Below are 19945 nucleotides of genomic sequence, written 5' to 3'. Positions count from 1 at the left end.
TCCGGTACTCCGAAAAATACCCGAATCACTCGGAACCTTTCCAATGTCCGAATATAGCCTTCCAGTATATCGATCTTTATGGCTCGACCATTTCAAGACTCCTCATCATGTCCTCGATCTCATCTGGGACTCTGAACTACCTTCGGAACATCAAAACACATAAACACATAATACCGATCGTCACCAAACGTTAAAGCGTGCGGACCCTACGGGTTCGAGAACTATGTAGACATGACCGAGACACATCTTCGGCCAATAACCAATAGTGGAACCTGGATGCTCATATTGGCTCCTACATATTCTACGAAGATCTTTATCGGTCAAACCGCATAACAACATATGTTGTTCCCTTTGTCATCGGTATGTTACTTGCCCGAGATTCCATCGTTGGTATCTCAATACCTAGTTCAATCATGTTACCGGCAAGTCTCTTTACTCGTTCTATAATGCATCATCCCGCAACTAACTCATTAGTCACATTGCTTGCAAGGCTTATAGTGATGTGCATTACCGAGAGGGCCCAGAGATACCTCTCCAACAATCAGAGTGACAAATCCTAATCTCGATCTACGCCAACTCAACCAGTACCATCAGAGACACCTGTAGAGAACCTTTATAATCACCCAATTACGTTGTGACATTTGGTAGCACACAAAGTGTTCCTCCGGTATTCGGGAGTTGCATAATCCCATAGTCATAGGAACATGTATACATCATGAAGAGAACAATAACAATATACTAAACGATCAAATGCTAAGCTAACGAAATGGGTCAAGTCAATCACATCATTCTCTAATGATGTGATCCCGTTAATCAAATGACAACTCATGTCCATGGCTAGGAAACTTAACCATCTTTGATTCAATGAGCTAGTCAAGTAGAGGCATACTAGTGACACTCTGTTTGTCTATGTATTCACACATGTACTAAGTTTCCAATTAATATAAATTCTAGCATGAATAATAAAAATTTATCATGAATTAAGGAAATAAATTATAACTTTATTATTGCCTCTAGGGCATATTTCCTTCACCATCTCCTCCTCCTCCTCCCTCGGCTCCTCCTCCTCCTCTGGCTCCGACGAGTCTGGAGGCAGCCCGACAGCGATGCGGGTAGCGCGCGCGGCTTGCCTCGCCCGGATCTCCTGCTGGATCTCATAGTGGCGTGCGCACCATGGCGACAGACACGGTGTCCGATAGATCATCAGGTTTCTGGGCGTTTCCGCATGGGACCCCACCATTTGACTGACGTGGCGGGCGTGCCCGGGTGCCCCCATATCCCCCATATTTGGGCTGGATATGGGGGGTGTCGGTTGTCGTGGGAACAGATCTGACAGTAGAGATAGGGGGTATGTAGGAGAGGGCAGAGTCCTAACTACGGCAAGGTTGTACACTTGGTTTTACGAGTTCAGGCCCCTCTCGGAGGAGGTAACATCCCTACGTCTCGGTGCCGCGGAGGCTTTGTTGATTGGAGTGTTGAGTTACAGGGGGTGCGAACCCTTATGCGAGAGGGAAGGGGTGGCTTATATAGAGTCTGTCGACCCCTCGTTGTCCACACTTACACAAGGGTTCAATGAGGGAGTAAAGTCATGTACATTACTGGTAACGCCTGTGTTTAATGACCTTTATGGTCGCGGAGTGAATGACCGACCGTTGCTATCTACAGGTGACCTTAGGCCTTCTGTCTTCCGAGTGGATTCTTGTCTTCTGAGTGAAATAACAATGGTCAGGTGGAATTGGGATATCCGAGTGGAATCGTCTGTCAACTGGATTGCATTTCATGAGGATTCCAGTCGATATCTTATGTTTAACTTTGTAGGCCTTGGCCTCTTGTGTGGTGTCCTTGGGAAGGGCATATAGGTCAGGCCTAAGACCTTACCCTAGGTACATGTCATCATGATTAGCCCCTGAACGGATCGAGGACCGAGTGAAGAAGGGTTGAAGTTGTCTTTGACTCGACTCAATGTCACGGAGACACTTTTGCAGGAGCTTCTGACAATAAGATGGCATCCAATCCTTTGTTAGTCGCCTTGATCTATTCTAGCTTCTCAAATTTCCAAGTGAAATATGTGACATGGTTCTGAGCAGATTGTATTGGGGTATCTTTTGTGCGATCGACTGATTCGCCGCGCCTGGATTTCATGGGATTTGAAATTTGGAGAAGCACGCGAGTCAGGGCGTGCCGCGGTAAGCGGGGCAAGTGGAGAGGGACTCATCGATCCTCGCGCCACCTTTTTCGATACGTATCAAGCGAGTGCCATTTGCGGGATGTGATGAGATTCCACGGGCCCACGAGTCAGTCACTTGGGCGTGCGAGTATATAAGGCGTTGCAGCCGATGTGTGCAATAGTGCCCATCATTACCCCCTTTCTCCATCTTGTCTCCACCCAGCTTTTTCCAGCGCAGTGCCATCTCACTCGATCCCGTCGACCACTGCAGCAAAGGCGACGGACAAGACGAATGCTCTGGAGCATGCATAGAAGACGGCGAAGTGGTCGACCTCGCGGTCCGCTCTGCCACCGGGCTGGATCCAAGGGGACCAGATTCCCTCGACGGTCTTGGCGGAGGATCTGGAGATGCTCTCCCCCGACGGGTTGATTGCTTAGGGATCTTGGAGGCTGCCAGAGGGGGAGACCGAGCCTGCGCCACGTGACGGCGAGCAAGTCCTCCTCACAACACATGTGGAAAGAGGTTTCTCTCTGCCTCCTCATCCATTCTTTCGTGGGTTCTTGAACTTCTTTGGCGCTCAGATCCATCACTCCCCCCCCCAACACCATTTCATATCTTGACTCATTCATTTTGATGTGCGATAACTTCCATGGATGCTACCAGCATTGGGGGTCATTCAAGCATATCTTTACTTGTCGATCTCAGTCGGTGAAGAAAGCGAATCCGACTAACAAGATGACTCATGTGATCCAAATGTGTAGGGGGCTAGGAATTCAAATGAGGGGCAGGAGCTCTTTCCCTCCCATGACCTTTCCTAAATTTGTTCGGGGGTGGCAGTCGACCTGGTTTTACTGCAAGGATGTCCCAACTCCGGGTCAGTCGACTAGTCTTCCCCCCTTCTCTCTGGAGAGGCTCCGCGCTCCTCGTTCATTGATTGTAGAAGAAGAGGAGAAGGTTGAGGTGGCCATCTTAGTCTACGCGGTCGTTGTGTTGGTCCAGGGCGGAGTGACATGCATGGATTTGCTGGAGGTGTTTCTCAGTCAACGCATCCAACACATGCAAGCTTGCGACTACCCAGTGTGGTTGTACTTAGGTACAGAAGACACCGGTCAGACCCATCCGGAGGAGGTCAAAGAGGAGATGGGGGCGCAGTGGCTTCGGAGCGTCACTAGGAACAAGGGCAACCCACGCGGAGCAAAACGGAATTTTCCATTCGATGCCGAGCACCCTCTGGGAGAGGTCTGAAACATTATGTCGAGTGTTTCACCATTTATTTTTCAATGTGCAACTGTACTAGAATCTGACTGATCTATGTAATCTGTGCCTTACAGGTATTCACGAAGATGTACTTGCCCGTGCCAAACGGAGAACCGCACCTCGAAGGAGCAGAGAGCGAGGGCAACAACGATATTGACTATGCAGATGACAGCGATGATGATAGTGACGACTCTGACGACGATGAGGAGGTCGAGTCTCCACCATGCACCGAGCGATGCACCAAGCAATCACAAGAACCCGCAGTTGTCCATGGCAAGGCAACATCGTTGAGTGCAAGGACTCCGAAGTGCACTTGGACGTCCACTCCTGATCCGACGGAGAAAGCCACCAAGCAAGCCAAGGTCATTCCTCCTAAATATCGAAATGCTTTGCCCAGGATCAAAGTTTTTGTGCCTATTGCTTTGGCATAAGTGTTTCTTCTTATTTCCTTCATTAATGTTGTGGATCTTATTGTTTATTTGACCGAGCGTGATTCCGGGTTTCCAGGGCCGCTACTTTTGGGACATCCCTTATGGAGATTTATAACAAGCAGGCTGACACGAAGACTGCAGACGCGGTCATTTCTTGAGCAGAAGGTGGCCCGAGAGAAGACTGAAGCCGCTGAGAGGAAGCTGGCTTCAGTCGATAAGCTTGAAGAGGAAAATACTACTTTGAAGATTGTCGTTGATGAGGCGAAAAAGGAAGCTGCACAGTTGAGAGAGGGAAAAGTTGTCTTGTTGAGAAGGTGGACTAGCTCACTCGGAAGAGGGACGAGCTGGAGGATTACTTGGGGGCCTTGCAAAGAAAATGTACATCATGCTCGAAGGTATTTTTCTTTGTTCAAGTGAATCCAAGAATTTCCACACAGTATTGATGTTGACTGATACGTCTCCAACGTATCTATAATTTTTGATTACTCCATGCTACTTTGTCTACTGTTTTGGACTATATTGGGCTTTATTTTCCACTTTCATATTATTTTTGGGACTAACCTATTAATCGGAGGCCCAGCACAGAATTGCTGTTTTTTGCCTATTCAGTATTTCGAAGAAACAGAATATCAAATGGAGTACAAACAAAATAAAACCTTCGGTAACGTGATTTTCCAACTGAACATGATCCAGGAGACATGGACCCTACTCCAAGAAGTTTCCGAGGAGGCCACGAGGGTGGAGGGCGCGCCCCCCTGGGCGCGCCCCCTACCTCATGGGCCCCTAGGAGCTCCACCGACGTACTCCTTCCTCCTATATATACCTACGTACCCCCGTCAGATCAGATACGGAGCCAAAAACCGAATTCCACCGCCGCAACCTTCTGTATCCGCGAGATCCCATCTTGGGGCCTGTTCCAGAGCCCCGACGGAGAGGGCATCTACCATGGAGGGCTTCTACATCAACACCATAGCCTCTCCGATGAAGTGTGAGTAGTTTACCTCAGACCTTCGGGTCCATAGTTATTAGCTAGATGGCTTCTTCTCTCTTTTTGGATCTCAATACAATATTCTCCCCCTCTCTTGTGGAGATCTATGCGATGTAATCTTCTTTTTTGCGGTGTGTTTGTTGAGACCGATGAATTGTGGGTTTATGATCCAGCTTATCTATGAACAATATTTGATTCTTCTCTGAATTCTTTTATGTATGATTGAGTTATCTCTACAAGTCTCTTCGAATTATCCGTTTGGTCTGGCCAACTAGATTGGTAGTTCTTGCAATGGGAGAAGTGTTTGGCTTTGGGTTCAATCTTGCGGTGTCCTTACTCAGTGACAGAAAGAGTTGCAAGGCACGTATTGTATTGTTGCCATCGAGGATAACAAGATGTTATTTTTATCATATTGCATGAATTTATCCCTCTACATCATGTCATCTTGCTTAAAGCGTTACTCTGTTTTACTTAATACTCTAGATGCATGCTGGATAGCGGTCGATGAGTGGAGTAATAGTAGTAGATGCAGAATCGTTTCGATCTACTTGTCTTGGACGTGATGCCTATATACATGATCATACCTAGATAATCTCATAATTATTCGCTTTTCTATCAATTGCTCAACAGTAATTTGTTCACCCACCATAAAATACTTATGCTCTTGAGAGAAGCCACTAGTGAAACCTATGGCCCCCAGGTCTATTCTCATCATATCAATCTATATTACTTTATTTACTTGCTTTGTTTTACTTTGCCTTTTACTTTTTACTTTTCATCTATCTATCAAAAATACCAAAAAATATTATCTCTATCAGATCTCACTCTCGTAAGTGACCGTGAAGGGATTGACAACCCCTAAGCGTTGGCTGCGAGTTGCTATCGTTTTGTGTAGGTACGAGGGACTTGTGCGTGATCTCCTACTGGATTGATACCTTGGTTCTCAAAAACTGAGGGAAATACTTACTCTACTTTACTACATCATCCTCTCCTCTTCGGGGAAATCCAACATAGTGCTCAAGAGGTAGAAAGAAGAATTTTTGGCACCGTTGCCGGGGAATTCGTGCAAAAGTCAACTATACCAAGTACCCATCACAATCCCTATCTCTCGCATTACATTATTTGCCTCTTGCTTTCCTATCCCCCACTTCACCCTTGTCGTTTTATTCGCCCTCTCTTTCCCAATCTCCTCCTGTCTTTCTCTTTTGCCCTTTTCTCGTTTGCCTTTGCTTGTGTGTTGGACTACTTGTTGCCATGGCACAAGATAATACCAAATTGTGTGATTTCTCAAATACCAATAATAATGATTTCCTTGGTACTCCGATTTCTCCTCTTAATAATGATGAGTCTTGTGAAATCAATACCACTTTGCTGAATCTTGTTATGAAAGATCAATTCGCCGGCCTTCCTAGTGAAGATGCCGCTACTCATCTAAACAATTTTGTTGATTTGTGTGATATGCAAAAGAAGAAAGATACGGATAACAATATTGTCAAATTGAAGTTATTTCCGTTTTCACTTAGAGATTGTGCTAAAATTTGGTTTTCGTCTTTGCCTAAAAATAGTATTGATTCTTGGAACAAGTGCAAAGATGCTTTTATCTCTAAATATTTTCCTCCCGCTAAGATCATCACTCTTAGGAACGATATCATGAATTTTAAACAACTTGATCATGAGCATGTTGCCCAATCTTGGGAAAGAATGAAATTAATGCTTCGCAATTACCCTACTCATGGTTTGAATTTATGGATGCTCATACAAATTTTTTATGCCGGATTGAATTTTGCTTCTAGAAATCTTTTAGATTCGGCCGCGGGAGGCACGTTTATGGAAATTACGTTAGGAGATGCTACAAAATTGCTTGACAATATTATGGCTAATTATTCTCAATGGCATACCGAAAGAACTTCTAGTAAAAAAGTGCATGCTATAGGGGAAATCAATGTTTTGAGTGAAAAGATGGATGAACTTATGAAGATGTTTTCTACTAAAAATACTTCTCTTGATCCCAATGATATGCCTTTATCTACTTTGGTTGAGAATAATAATGAATCTATGGATATGAATTTTGTTGGAAGGAATAGTTTTGGAAATAATGCGTATAGAGGGAATTTTAATCCTAGGCCTTATCCTAGTAATCCTTCTAATAATTATGGAAATTCCTACAACAACTCTTATGGAAATTTTAATAAGATGCCTTCTGAATTTGAGAGTAGTGTTAACGAGTTTATGAATTCACAAAAGAATTTTAATGCCTTGCTTGAAGAAAATTTCTTAAAGTTGATGATTTGGCGAGGAACGTTGATAGAATTTCTCTTGAAATTGATTCTTTAAAGCTTAGATCTATTCCTCCTAAGCATGATATCAATGAGTCTCTCAAAGCTATGAGAATTTCCATTGATGAGTGAAAGGAAAGAACCGCTAGGATGCGTGCTTCCAAAGATGCCTTTATTAAAGCGTGTTCTTCCGATTCCTATGAAAATCAAGATGAAGATCTAAAAGTTATTAATGTGTCCCCTATTAAATCCTTGTTTTGCAATATGAATCTTGATGAATCTGAATATGATCTTCCTTTACCTAGAAGGCGTCTTAAGAATTCTGAGTTTCTAGATCTTGATGATGAAATTGATGAAAGTGGGATTGAAAGAAATAAAAATCTTGATGTTGCTAAACCCACTATTTTGGATCTCAAGTAATTTAATTATGAAAATTGCTCTTTGATTGGTTGTATTTCCTTGTTGCAATCTGTGCTAGATTCTCCTTATGCTTATAGTCAAAATAAGGCCTTTACCGAACACATTGTTGATGCCTTGATGCAATCTTATGAAGAAAAATTTGAGTTGAAAGTTTCTATCCCTAGAAAACTCTTTGATGAGTGGGAACCTACTATCAAAATTAAAATTAAAGATTATGAGTTTCATGCTTTGTGTGATTTGGGTGCTAGTATCTCCACTATTCCCAAAACTTTGTGTGATTTGCTAGATTTCCGTGACTTTGAAGATTGCTCTCTAAATTTGCATCTTGCGGATTCCACTATTAAAAAGCCTATGGGAAGGATTAATGATGTTCTTATTGTTGCTAATAGGAATTATGTGCCCGTAGATTTTATCGTTCTTGATATAGATTGCAATCCTTCATGTCCTCTTATTCTTGGTAGACCTTTCCTTAGAACGATTGGTGCGATTATTGATATGAAGGAAGGGAATATTAGATTCCAATTTCCCTTGAGAAAGGGTATGGAACACTTCCCTAGAAAGAAAATAAAACTACCATATGAATTTATCATGAGAGCCACCTATGGATTGCCTACCAAAGATGGCACTCGTTAAATCTATCTTCGCTTTTATGCCTAGCTAGGGGCGTTAAACGATAGCGCTTGTTGGGAGGCAACCCAATTTTATTTTGTGTTCTTTGTTTTTGTTCCAGTTTAGTGTTAAATTTTGTTTCTACTTTCTGTTTAGATGTGGTTTCGTGTTTTAATTAGTGTTTGTGCGAAGTAGAACCTATAGGATAAGCTATAATGATAGTTGATTTGATTCTGCTGAAAAACAGAAACTTTGCGCTCACGAGAAACAATTCAATAAATCACAAGAACGAGATTTTGCATTGATTCTTTTTTCTGCTGATCAATAAACAAATTTTCTAGTACGTACTATTTTTGGTAGAATTTTTAGAGTTACATAAATTTGCTTTAGTTACAGATTTCTACACACTGTTCTGTTTTCGACAGATTCTGTTTTTCGTGTGTTGTTTGCTTATTTCAATGCATCTATGGCTAATAAATTAGTTTATAAACCATAAGGAAATTGGAATACAGTAGGTTTAACACCAATATAAATAAATAATGAGTTCATTACAGTACGTTGAAGTAGTCTTTTGTTTTCTTTCACTAACGGAGCTCACAAGATTTCTATTGAGTTTTGTGTTGTTAAGTTTTCATGTTTTGGGTGAATTCTTTTGATGGATTATGGAACAGAGAGTGGCAAGAGCCTAAGCTTGGGGATGCCCATGGCACCCCCAAGAGAATCCAAGGACACCAAAAATTCAAAGCTTGGGGATGCCCCGGAAGGCATCCCCTCTTTCGTCTACTTCCATCGGTAATTTACTTGGAGCTATATTTTTATTCACTACATGATATGTGTTTTGCTTGGAGCGTCTTTATTATTTGTGTCTTTGCTTGTTAGTTTGCCACAATCATCCTTGTTGTACACACCTTTTGAGAGAGCCATACCTGATTTGGAATTTGCTAGAATACTCTATGTGCTTCACTTATATCTTTTGAGCTTGATAGTTTTGCTCATAGTGCTTCACTTATATCTTTTGAGCTTGATAGTTTTGCTCATAGTGCTTCACTTATATGTTTTGAGCTTGATAGTTTTGCTCATAGTGCTTTAGTTATATCTTTTGAGCGTAATAATTTTTGCTCTAGTGCTTCACTTAGATCTTTAAGAGCACGGTGGTGGATTTGTTTTAAAGAAACTATTGATCTCTCATGCTTCATTTAGATTATTTTGAGAGTTGTTAATAGCATGGTAATTTGCTTAAAGATAATATACTTGGTATTCAAGATTTGTGAAAGTTTCTTTTGACTGCGTTGAATACTAAGATAATTTTGATGCTTGATAATTGTTTTGAGATATGGAGGTGATAATATTAAAGCAATGCTAGTAGGGGTAATTATGAATATAAAGAATGCTTGCGTTGAAGTTTGTGATCCCCGTAGCATGCACGTATGGTGAACCGCTTGTGATGAAGTCAGAGCACAATTTTATTTATTGATTGTCTTCCTTATGAGTGGTAGTCGGGGACGAGCGATGGTCTTTTCCTGCCAATCTATCCCCCTAGGAGTATGCGTTTAATGCTTTGGTTTTTGATGACTTCTAAATTTTTGCAATAAGTGCATGAGTTCTTTTGATTAATGTTGAGTCCATGGATTATACACACTCTCACCTTTCCGCCATTGCTAGCCTCTCTAATACCGCGCACTTTTCGCCGGTATCATACACCCACCATATACCTTCCTCAAAACAGCCACCATACCTACCTAACATGGCATTTCCATAGCCATTCCGAGATATATTGCCATGCAACTTTCCACCGTTCTGTTCATATGACGCACATTACTTTCGTCATATTGCTTTTTGCATGAACATGTAGTTGACATTGTATTTGTGGCGAGGCCACCTTCATAATTCTTTCAGACATGTCACTCTTGATTCATTGCATATCCCGGTACACCGCCGGAGGCATTCATATAGAGTCATATCTTGTTCTAAGTATCGAGTTGTAATTGTTGAGTTGTAAGAAAAATGAAAGTGTGATGATCATCATTATTAGAGCATTATCCCAGTGAGGAAAGAATGATGGAGACTATGATTCCCCCATAAGTCGGGATGAGACTCCAGACTTTGTGAAAAGTAAAAGAGGCCAAAGAAGCCCAAATAAAAAAGAGGCCAAAGAAGCCCACCAAAAGAAAAGAAAAAGAAAAAAAAAGAAAATGATGAGAGAAAAAGAGAGAAGGGACAATGCTACTATCCTTTTTCCACACTTGTGCTTCAAAATAAGCACCATGATCTTCATGATAGAGAGTCTCATATGTTATCACTTTCATATACTAGTGGGAATTTTTCATTATAGAACTTGGCTTGTATATTCCAATGATGGGCTTCCTCAAAAGTGCCCTAGGTCTTCTTGAGCAAGCAAGTTGGATGCACACCCACTTAGTTTCTCTTGTTGAGCTTTCATATACTTATAGCTCTAGTGCATCCGTTGCATGGCAATCCCTACTCACTCACATTGATATCTATTGATGGGCATCTCCATAGCCCGTTGATACGCCTAGTTGATGTGAGACTATCTTCTCCTTTTTGTCTTCTCCACAACCACCATTCTATTCCACCTATAGTGCTATGTCCATGGCTCACGCTCATGTATTGCTTGAAAGTTGAAAAAGTTTGAGATTTCTAAAGTATGAAACAATTGCTTGGCTCGTCATCGAGGTTGTGCATGATTAAATACTTTGTGTGATGAAGATAGAGCATAGCCAGACTATATGATTTTGTAGGGATAACTTTCCTTAACCATGCTATTTTGAGAAGACGTGATTGCTTTGATTAGTATGCTTGAAGTATTATTACTTTTATGTTAATATGAACTTTTGTCTTGAATCTTTCGGATCTGAATATTCATGTCACAATTAAGAAGATTTACATTGAAATTATGACAAAGTATCACTCCGCATCAAAAATTCTTTTTTATCATTTACCTACTCAAGGACGAGCAGGAATTAAGCTTGGGATGCTTGATACGTCTCCAACGTATCTATAATTTTTGATTACTCCATGCTACTTTGTCTACTGTTTTGGACTATATTGGGCTTTATTTTCCACTTTCATATTATTTTTGGGATTAACCTATTAACCGGAGGCCCAGCCTAGAATTGTTGTTTTTTTTGCCTATTTCAGTATTTCGAAGAAACAGAATATCAAACAGAGTCCAAACGGAATAAAACCTTCGGGAACGTGATTTTCCAACTGAACATGATCAAGGAGACTTGGACCCTACTCTAAGAAGTTTCCGAGGAGGCCATGAGGGTGGAGGGCACCCCCCTGGGCGTGCCCCCTACCTCGTGGGCCCCTCGGAGCTCCACCGACGTACTCCTTCCTCCGATATATACCTACGTACCCCTGTCAGATCAGATACGGAGCCAAACACCTAATTCCACCGCCGCAACCTTCTGTATCTACGAGATCCCATCTTGGGGCCTGTTCCGGAGCTCCGCCGGGAGAGGGCATCTACCACAGAGGGCTTCTACATCAACACCATAGCCTCTCCGATGAAGTGTGAGTACTTTACTTCAGACCTTCGGGTCCATAGTTATTAGCTAGATGGCTTCTTCTCTCGTTTTGGATCTCAATACAATATTCTCCCCCTCTCTTGTGGAGATCTATTCGATGTAATCTTCTTTTTTGCGGTGTGTTTGTTGAGACCGATGAGTTGTGGGTTTATGATCCAGCTTATCTATGAACAATATTTGATTCTTCTTTGAATTCTTTTATGTATGATTGAGTTATCTCTACAAGTCTCTTCGAATTATCCGTTTGGTTTGGCCAACTAGATTGGTAGTTTTTGCAATGGGAGAAGTGTTTGGCTTTGGGTTCAATCTTGCGGTGTCCTTACTCAGTGACAGAAAGAGTTGCAAGGCACGTATTGTATTGTTGCCATCGAGGATAACAAGATGGGGTTTCTATCATATTGCATGAATTTATCCCTCTACATCATGTCATCTTGCTTAAAGCGTTACTCTGTTTTACTTAATACTCTAGATGCATGCTGGATAGCAGTCGATGAGTGGAGTAATAGTAGTAGATGCAGAATCGTTTCGATCTACTTGTCTTGGACATGATGCCTATATACATGATCATACCTAGATAATCTCATAATTATTCGCTTTTCTATCAATTGCTCAACAGTAATTTGTTCACCCACCGTAAAATACTTATGCTCTTGAGAGAAGCCACCAGTGAAACCTATGGCCCACGGGTCTATTCTCATCATATCAATCTATATTACTTTATTTACTTGCTTTGTTTTACTTTGCCTTTTACTTTTTACTTTTCATCTATCTATCAAAAATACCAAAAAATATTATCTCCATCAGATCTCACTCTTGTAAGTGACCCTGAAGGGATTGACAACCCCTAAGCGTTGGTTGCGAGTTGCTATCATTTTGTATAGTACGAGGGACTTGTGCATGATCTCCTACTGGATTGATACCTTGGTTCTCAAAAACTGAGGGAAATACTTATGCTACTTTACTACATCATCCTCTCCTCTTCGGGGAAATCCAACGCAATGCTCAAGAGGTAGCACTGACTCATACTTTCCCTCCTTGTGCAGAGTTCTATCAAAATTTTGAGCAAGAGACCGAACGAATCGAACCAGGCTTGGAGCCCACAAAGTCACTGGTCAAGGATGAAGCTGCCATGAACGCACTACGAATTGAAGCTCGTCTCGACAACGTCTTAGGGTATATTGCTCAACTGAAGGTGGCATTGACAAGCATAGACCAAGAGTTGTGGCTTGGGACAAACTCCAGAATGATCTCGAGTCACTGATGACTCAGCTCAATGAAGTTCTGAGTCGAGTGTAGGCGTGGAATAAATCAGTTGCTCGTTGTGGAGCCAACGTGGCTCTTTCACTCATCAGAGTCCATTGCAAGGATGCCAAAGAATAAAAGCTGAAGGCTCTCCAAGTGGCGAACACGAAGAAACTCCAGTTTGAATCCTTCATGGAGACTTCTATTGAGGCAGCCACTCGCATAGCTGACGGCATCAACCTGGACACCTTCGTCGAGCCAGCGAGTCCTCCTCCTGCCGAGTGAAGAAAAACTTGATGATTCAAATTTATTTGCCTCAGGATGCTGAGTGATCTTGTAATTGTTAAACTGCTTGATGTCTGAATACTTTTGCTTGCGATTCTTAACTTGAGGGTTTTATCCGAACTTGATCGTTTTATCCGAATATTGCTTTCATGCTTGTAGAATGCTTTGTGTGAATTTATTTAACTTAGGCAAAACTGGTTAGCGGCTAAGTTCTCGAGTGAGAGGAATGCTCTCACTCAGAGTAGATTTTTAACTTAGGTAAAACTGGTTCGCGGATAAGCCCTCGAGTGGAGGATTGCTCTCATTCAGAGAAGATTTTTAACTTAGTTGAAATTGGTTCGCAGCTAAGCCTCCGAGTGGGAGGATCGCTCTCACTCAGAGTAGATTTTTAACTTAGGCGAAACTAGTTCGCGGCTAAGCCCCCCGAGTGGGAGGATTGCACTCGGAGTAGTTTTTTAACTAAGGTGAAACTGGTTGACGGCTAAGCCCCCGAGTGGGAGGATTGCTCTCACTCAGAGTAGTTTATTAATACTACAAAAAAAGACACGTCCGTGACATTTTGGGCTGAATGACATTTTTTCTGTCATACTTATGACAGTTCTATGACGATAATTGTGACAAAACCCGGTATCATCATAGATGTGGTGGGCTCCTACTTCTATGACAGAAAATCATGACAGAAAATGGGATTTTCGTCCTTGGCGGGCCGAAGACACAGCTGCATGACATTCTATGGGCCGTCCATGACGGAAAAACCTGTGGTAAAAGCGAGGGCGAGGAAAATTTCGAGGAGTTCCCGGTTATGGTGGGAGGTCAGGGGCCGAGCGATGCGTGTTTCTCTCGTACACGTATGGATGTGTGTGCGAGGCATTGGCTCGAACTGAACCCGAGCGAGGCATTGGGCTCTAACTGAACCCGAGCGATTGCACTGCAGGCTACGCGTTACTGAACCCGAGCGATCGATCGATGGCTGTTAGCTGAACCCGATCAAGCGATTCCTTCGCTACTGCTGCTAACTGAAGCGGATCGATTGGACGAATAGTGAGCGTTGCGGGGGGGGGGGGGGTTGGATGAACAGTGAGCGGTGGCGTTGCCTCTGGATGAACATGACCCCGTGGTGTGGAGGGCTGGATGAACAGTAGACGATGGAGGGGTGCCCGTGGAGGGGTGGTTGAACAGGACCCCGTGGTGTGGAGGGCTAGATGAATAGTAGACGGTGGAGGGGTGCACGTGGAGGGGTGGTTGAACAGGACCCCGTGGTGTGGAGGGCTGGATGAACAGTAGATGGTGGAGGGGTGCCCGTGGAGGGGTGGTTGAACAGTAGCCGGTGGAGTAGCGCACGGTGGAGGCTGGATGAACAGGAGCCCATGGAGGCTGGAGGAGGTCGACGGTAGCCCGTGGAGGCTGCAGGAGGTCGATGGTGGAGATGAATAGTATCCCGTGGAGTCCCGTTTTGCGGTATGCCACACCCCTCCCGATGAACAGGACCCCCGTTTCGACCGTAGCGCTCCAACACAAGTCCGTTTCGTCCATTTTGCGGTACCCCACACCCCTCCTGATCAACAGGACCCCCGTTTCGACTGTAGGAGGTCCGTTTCGTCCGTTTTGCGGTACGCCACACCCCTTCTGATCAACAGGACCCCCGTTTCGACCGTAGGAGGTCCGTTTCATCCATTTTGTGGTACGCCAGACCCCCCCAATCAACAGGACCCCGTTCCGAACGTACGATGTTTGTTTCCTCCGATCCGTGGTACGCCGGGCCTCGTTTCCATCGCATGTTCCGTCCAAGCCCTCCTGATGAACATGACCACACATTCCATTCTAACCCAGCCAGTTGGCTCCCACGCATTTCGTTGCCTCCCGATGAACACGACGCATTCCGTTGCCTCCCCATGAACACGACGCATTCCGTTGCCTCCCCATGAACACGACAACGATGATGTTTCTCCGTTCCGACCCAGCCATGTACACGAGCCCGGGACGTACGTATGCGCGAGTAGGCATTTGAGACCCTGCCCGTATGTACGTACGTGGCCGTATTTTCTTTCTTGCACCCTGGCCGCTGTACGTACGTGTACATGCTACGTGCGCGCCTCTACTACGACACGTGCACGCCTCTACATCGACCAGTATATATGTGCGTACACGTTCATGACCAGAATGACAACGCTACCTACGCTTCGACCAGGTGGGCCCAACTGTCACACACTTCCTTGCATGCGAAGATGTAGCTGGTGGGTCCCAGCAGTCAGGGGGCGAATTGTTTTGTGTTTTTTTTGCCCATACACACTTCCTTGCATGCGAATGTGTAGCTGCTCGATCCCAGCAGTCAGGGGGCCGAATCGGTTTTTTTTTTGCCCGGACGCACTTCCTTGTGTGTGAAGGTGTAGCTGGTGAGTCCCAGCAGTCGCGGGGCGAATCTTTTTTTTCGGATGCACTTCCTTGCGTGCGAAGATGTAGCTGGTGGGTCCCAACAGTCAGGGGGGCGAATCGTTTTTTTTTCGGACGCACTTCCTTGCATGCGAAGATGTAGCTCGTGGGTCCCAGTAGTGAGGGGGCGAATCATGTTTTTTGCGAAATACGATGGCCCGTCCGGTGGGTCCCCGCTGTCAGGTGGAGGAATAATTATTTTGCGCGTAATAAGGAGGCACTTCCTTGCGGTTGTAGTGGACCCAGCTGTCAGCCTCTCCACGTATAGTCCACGTCCGATGGAAGTCGTTCCTTGACCATGTTGACCACGCCGCGTCGAGAGCACCACGACGATGGACGACGGTGAGGCCTGGGAAGGGGACGACGCGGAGCCGGGGAAGACGCGGCAGTGGATGCACACGCGGAGAGGAGTATGAGGGTTCACTGGTTCGGTTGCGCTGTCGTTGCCGCAGAATAACAGGGGGTGTGGGTGAGTGGAGGGATGGCCTGGCCAGCGGTGGGAGTAGTAGGGGGCGGTGAGGCCTCCGCGGCAGCATAGCCGGCCACGGGAGGCAGGAGCAGGCGGCACGACCAGCGCTGCTTTGGGCGACTGGAGAAAGAAGACCAGAGGTTGAAGAAGCACGACAGCCGTTGGATGGACATCGTACGGTCACTGCAGCTACAATCGTTTATATTGACTAAGTTGACAAAGCCCTTGGTACGTCAACTTAGTAGGCCCACAGGTCAGCTTCTGAAACGGTGCGCCCTAGATGTCAAGGGGAGGAATCATTTTTTTTGGCGGGTGAAGCTAGAATATCCGAGATTGAAGAAGAAGCACGGCATCCGTTGGATGGACATCCAACGGCCACTGCTGCTAGAACCGTGTGTTGACTATAAGTTCGCAAGGCCTTGCATACGCGTCAACTCTGTTTTTTTAGGGGACGCGTCAACTTAGTAAGGCCAAAAGTGTGTGGCAGAGAACTTATAGCCCATTTGAGATTTGTACGAATGTGTAGCCCATTTTTGAATTCTAATGGAATTTACTACAGCCCATTTACAGTTTGTTAAAAGTACATCCCATTTCAAACAACAGTTCAAAACAGAATTCAATAAAAATTTCCCACATTTTGATGGAATCCGAAATATTTTTATACCGAAATTTCTAGTCATATTAAATACAGTTTCAATATAAATTTATATGACGTAAAAATCCAACGAAACATTGCGCTCGCAACAATTAGTGAAATTAAAATTTTCAATATCCAAAAATAATATTTTATGAAGTAATCACGTGTTTGGTGCATTTTTTATAGTTACTTCCTAGTTTTTATAATTATCCCATTTATTATTTCTTAAAGCCCATTTTCTTGTTAAGCCAAATGCATCCCTCCTAGGAAAGATTTACAGCCCAGCGGGGCGGAGAATAACAACTTGACCTTGCCTGGGTATTCCTAAAAAAAGTATAGCTGGGCTAGCCATTTTCAGCTTGAAAAAAATTAATATCTGGGCTGGATATCTGGCCTGGGCTAGACGGGCCACAGCCCGCCCAGTTAATACCTGCATCGATGTTTTCGTTGTTGTTCATAGGAGAAAAAATAATATCTGGGCTAAACATCGAAAAACTCTGCAGTGCTCACACCTCAAAAACACAAATACTGCTCGAGCTGCTTGGTCCCAGCTGTCGGCCGCTTCTTGTGCAATTCTGTCGTTTATTGACTACTCCCTCCTTTCCGGTTTATAGTGCTGAATTGAAAAATCTCACCAATCAAGGTAGATGGCGAGTGGTGAAATACTTTTTGTAGTTTTGCAAAAGCACCTAATTAATGCTCTTATTATCCTCAAAAAATTATGTTTATCAATGCATTAATTGCAATGCATGCATGCATAAAGTACATGCATTGGTCAATTTTCTCTTAATACTTGCATGCAATGATTTAATGCACCTTGGAATCTGAACATGTGATGGAAAACAACCAAATTGAGCCTTATAAAATGGAAAAACTAAAATTTTGAGATAAGACCTATAAACCAGAAAGGAGGGAGTACATAGGTTGACAATGGTGTGGGACCGTGATGTCAGGAAACCAGGAGGAAGCAAAATAAATTATATATATATATAATAAGGAGGCACTTACGTACGTGAGGCTATGGACCTGGTGGGTCCCCATTGTCATCCTCTCCAAGTAAAGTCGTCTCCTCACCCGCGCGCGCTTTCTGCCCGAAAAAGTGAGCGCCGCCCGCCCCGCTTCCCGGTGCAGGCGATTGCTCTGCCTTCAAACGACACAAGTGTCGTCCGTCCGTCCATTTGCCACCCACATTAATGATACGTGGTTGCCGAGGCGGCTACTCCGGCACCACACGCCCGTCCCTCCGCCCGCCCACCATTGCTATCTAAACTGTTGCGCCGGCCATAGCCGCAGTCATCCGCATCCATTCCCTTTCTCCTGTCCACACCACTACTGCCCACCATGGCTTCCTCGCGCTCCAGCGCTCTTAGAGACGGGCGGACGACGGACCACAAGGAGATGGCAGCCATTGCTGCCGACCGGCTGGTCGGCAGGCAGCCGGAGGACGACGACGTCACAATGGAGAACATGGTAGTCGACGATCCGGCGCCAACCCCCTCCTCCGCGCCATCCTCGCTGGTGCATTGCACCATGACCATCAGCGAGGCCCGTGCCCAATATATGGACACGGTGAGGCGGATGCATGAGGAGCAGTTCCGAGAGGCGCAGGCCGATGCCGCCTACAACCACCATCTCCTCCAGGAGCACCTGCAGGCGGAGGAGCAGATCGCCGCAGAGCGGGCGGAGTAGGAGGCGCTGCTTGACTCGTACCGCTCTGCCCGCAAGGGCCGCCTCGAGCGCTAGCGGTACCGCATGCGGGTGGCGGAGGCTGCGGCTGCCTACAAAGAGGCTAGCAAAGAGGGCGATGAAGCTGGCGAGGCACTGTTTGGCGATAAAGAGGACGAGGCAGAGGACAATGCCGGCTCCAACGAGTCCCAGCTCCGCTGGCATCGACGAGGCCCTACTCCGTCGGGGCCCCGCGATGCCAACAACGAGGCAGAGGACACCGCCGGCTCCGCCGAGGCCCCGCCCCGCCAACAACGAGGCAGAGGACATCGCTGGCTCAGCCGAGGTCCCACCCTGCCGACAACGGGGGGGAGGATTTCCACCGCTCCGCTGAGGCGCCGCCCGCTGGCAATGAGACAGAGGACATCGCTGGCTCCGCTGAGGCCCCGCCCCGCTGCCAACGAGGCCGCGCCACACAGAAAACGAGGAAGAGTAGAACACGGTAGGTCGCCGCCACTCGGGTCCAAGTAAGGCCACCGCTGCTACCCTCCGGTTGAAGCCAAGCTAGGCGGGTTGACCATTGACGGCCGGTTAGCTTCTTGGTGGTGACGTGGAGTCGGAGAGCTGCGCTAAAGAATAACGCTGCTTCTACTTAACTGCTGGTGCAGTTGGCTGACTAACATGTGGGCCCAACATGCCACATGTTAGTTACGCAACTGCACCTGCAGTTAAGTCACTGAAGCTTCTGTTCGGCTCAGCGGGACATAGGTGGGTAGCTTCGGTTAATTAATTATACCTCCAGTGCACCCTTTTTGGTTGAAGAATGTATGAAATGTAATGAAATCTGGCATGTTTATATGAAATTCGACCGTTATGAATGAATTTATTTCGATTAGTTCGAATTCATGTATCACTGGCATTGGATGAACATGCAAAACAATACGTACTAGCATTATTCCCAGGGTGATCACCTCGTTTGCAGCAGTTTCACATGAACTCCCTCCAGTCCTTTCTAGTCTCCATACAAGTTTTGTCTGCAGTCAAAGTATCTCTACTTTGACCAATCTTATACAAAAAAGTATGCACTTTCACAATGTGCAAAGTAAAAAGGAACAGAAGGAGTACAAAGAGTTTGAGCAGCTTTTAGCATTTCTGTACATTGCAATCAAACACACAGGCCAGGCAATTCATAGAGAACATTCAAAATAATCAATGATTATGCATCTCAGCGACTCACATGTTAGAGGCAATATTTACTTCACAACTAAAGAATAAAGAAAAAATTGATCGACGCTGCTGACAGCAAAGGGCGTCCCATTCGAAAATATCAAATGCATGCCTTGCTAAAATCAATGAGCAAAATTTGACAAGGTTGTCCCATTCCAAAATATCAAATGCCTACGATTGTGGAATGGGCAGGGTTTGCCATCAGTTTGGACATTGACATGGCACCTCGTGCTAAATAAACCAGTTGTTCTTTTTGTGCAGTTCCACCAAAATCAACCAAATTCGCGCGT

Source organism: Triticum aestivum, chromosome 4B (genome assembly GCF_018294505.1).
Source record: "Triticum aestivum cultivar Chinese Spring chromosome 4B, IWGSC CS RefSeq v2.1, whole genome shotgun sequence".
Classification (NCBI taxonomy): domain Eukaryota; kingdom Viridiplantae; phylum Streptophyta; class Magnoliopsida; order Poales; family Poaceae; genus Triticum; species Triticum aestivum.
This window is presented reverse-complemented; position numbering follows the sequence as displayed.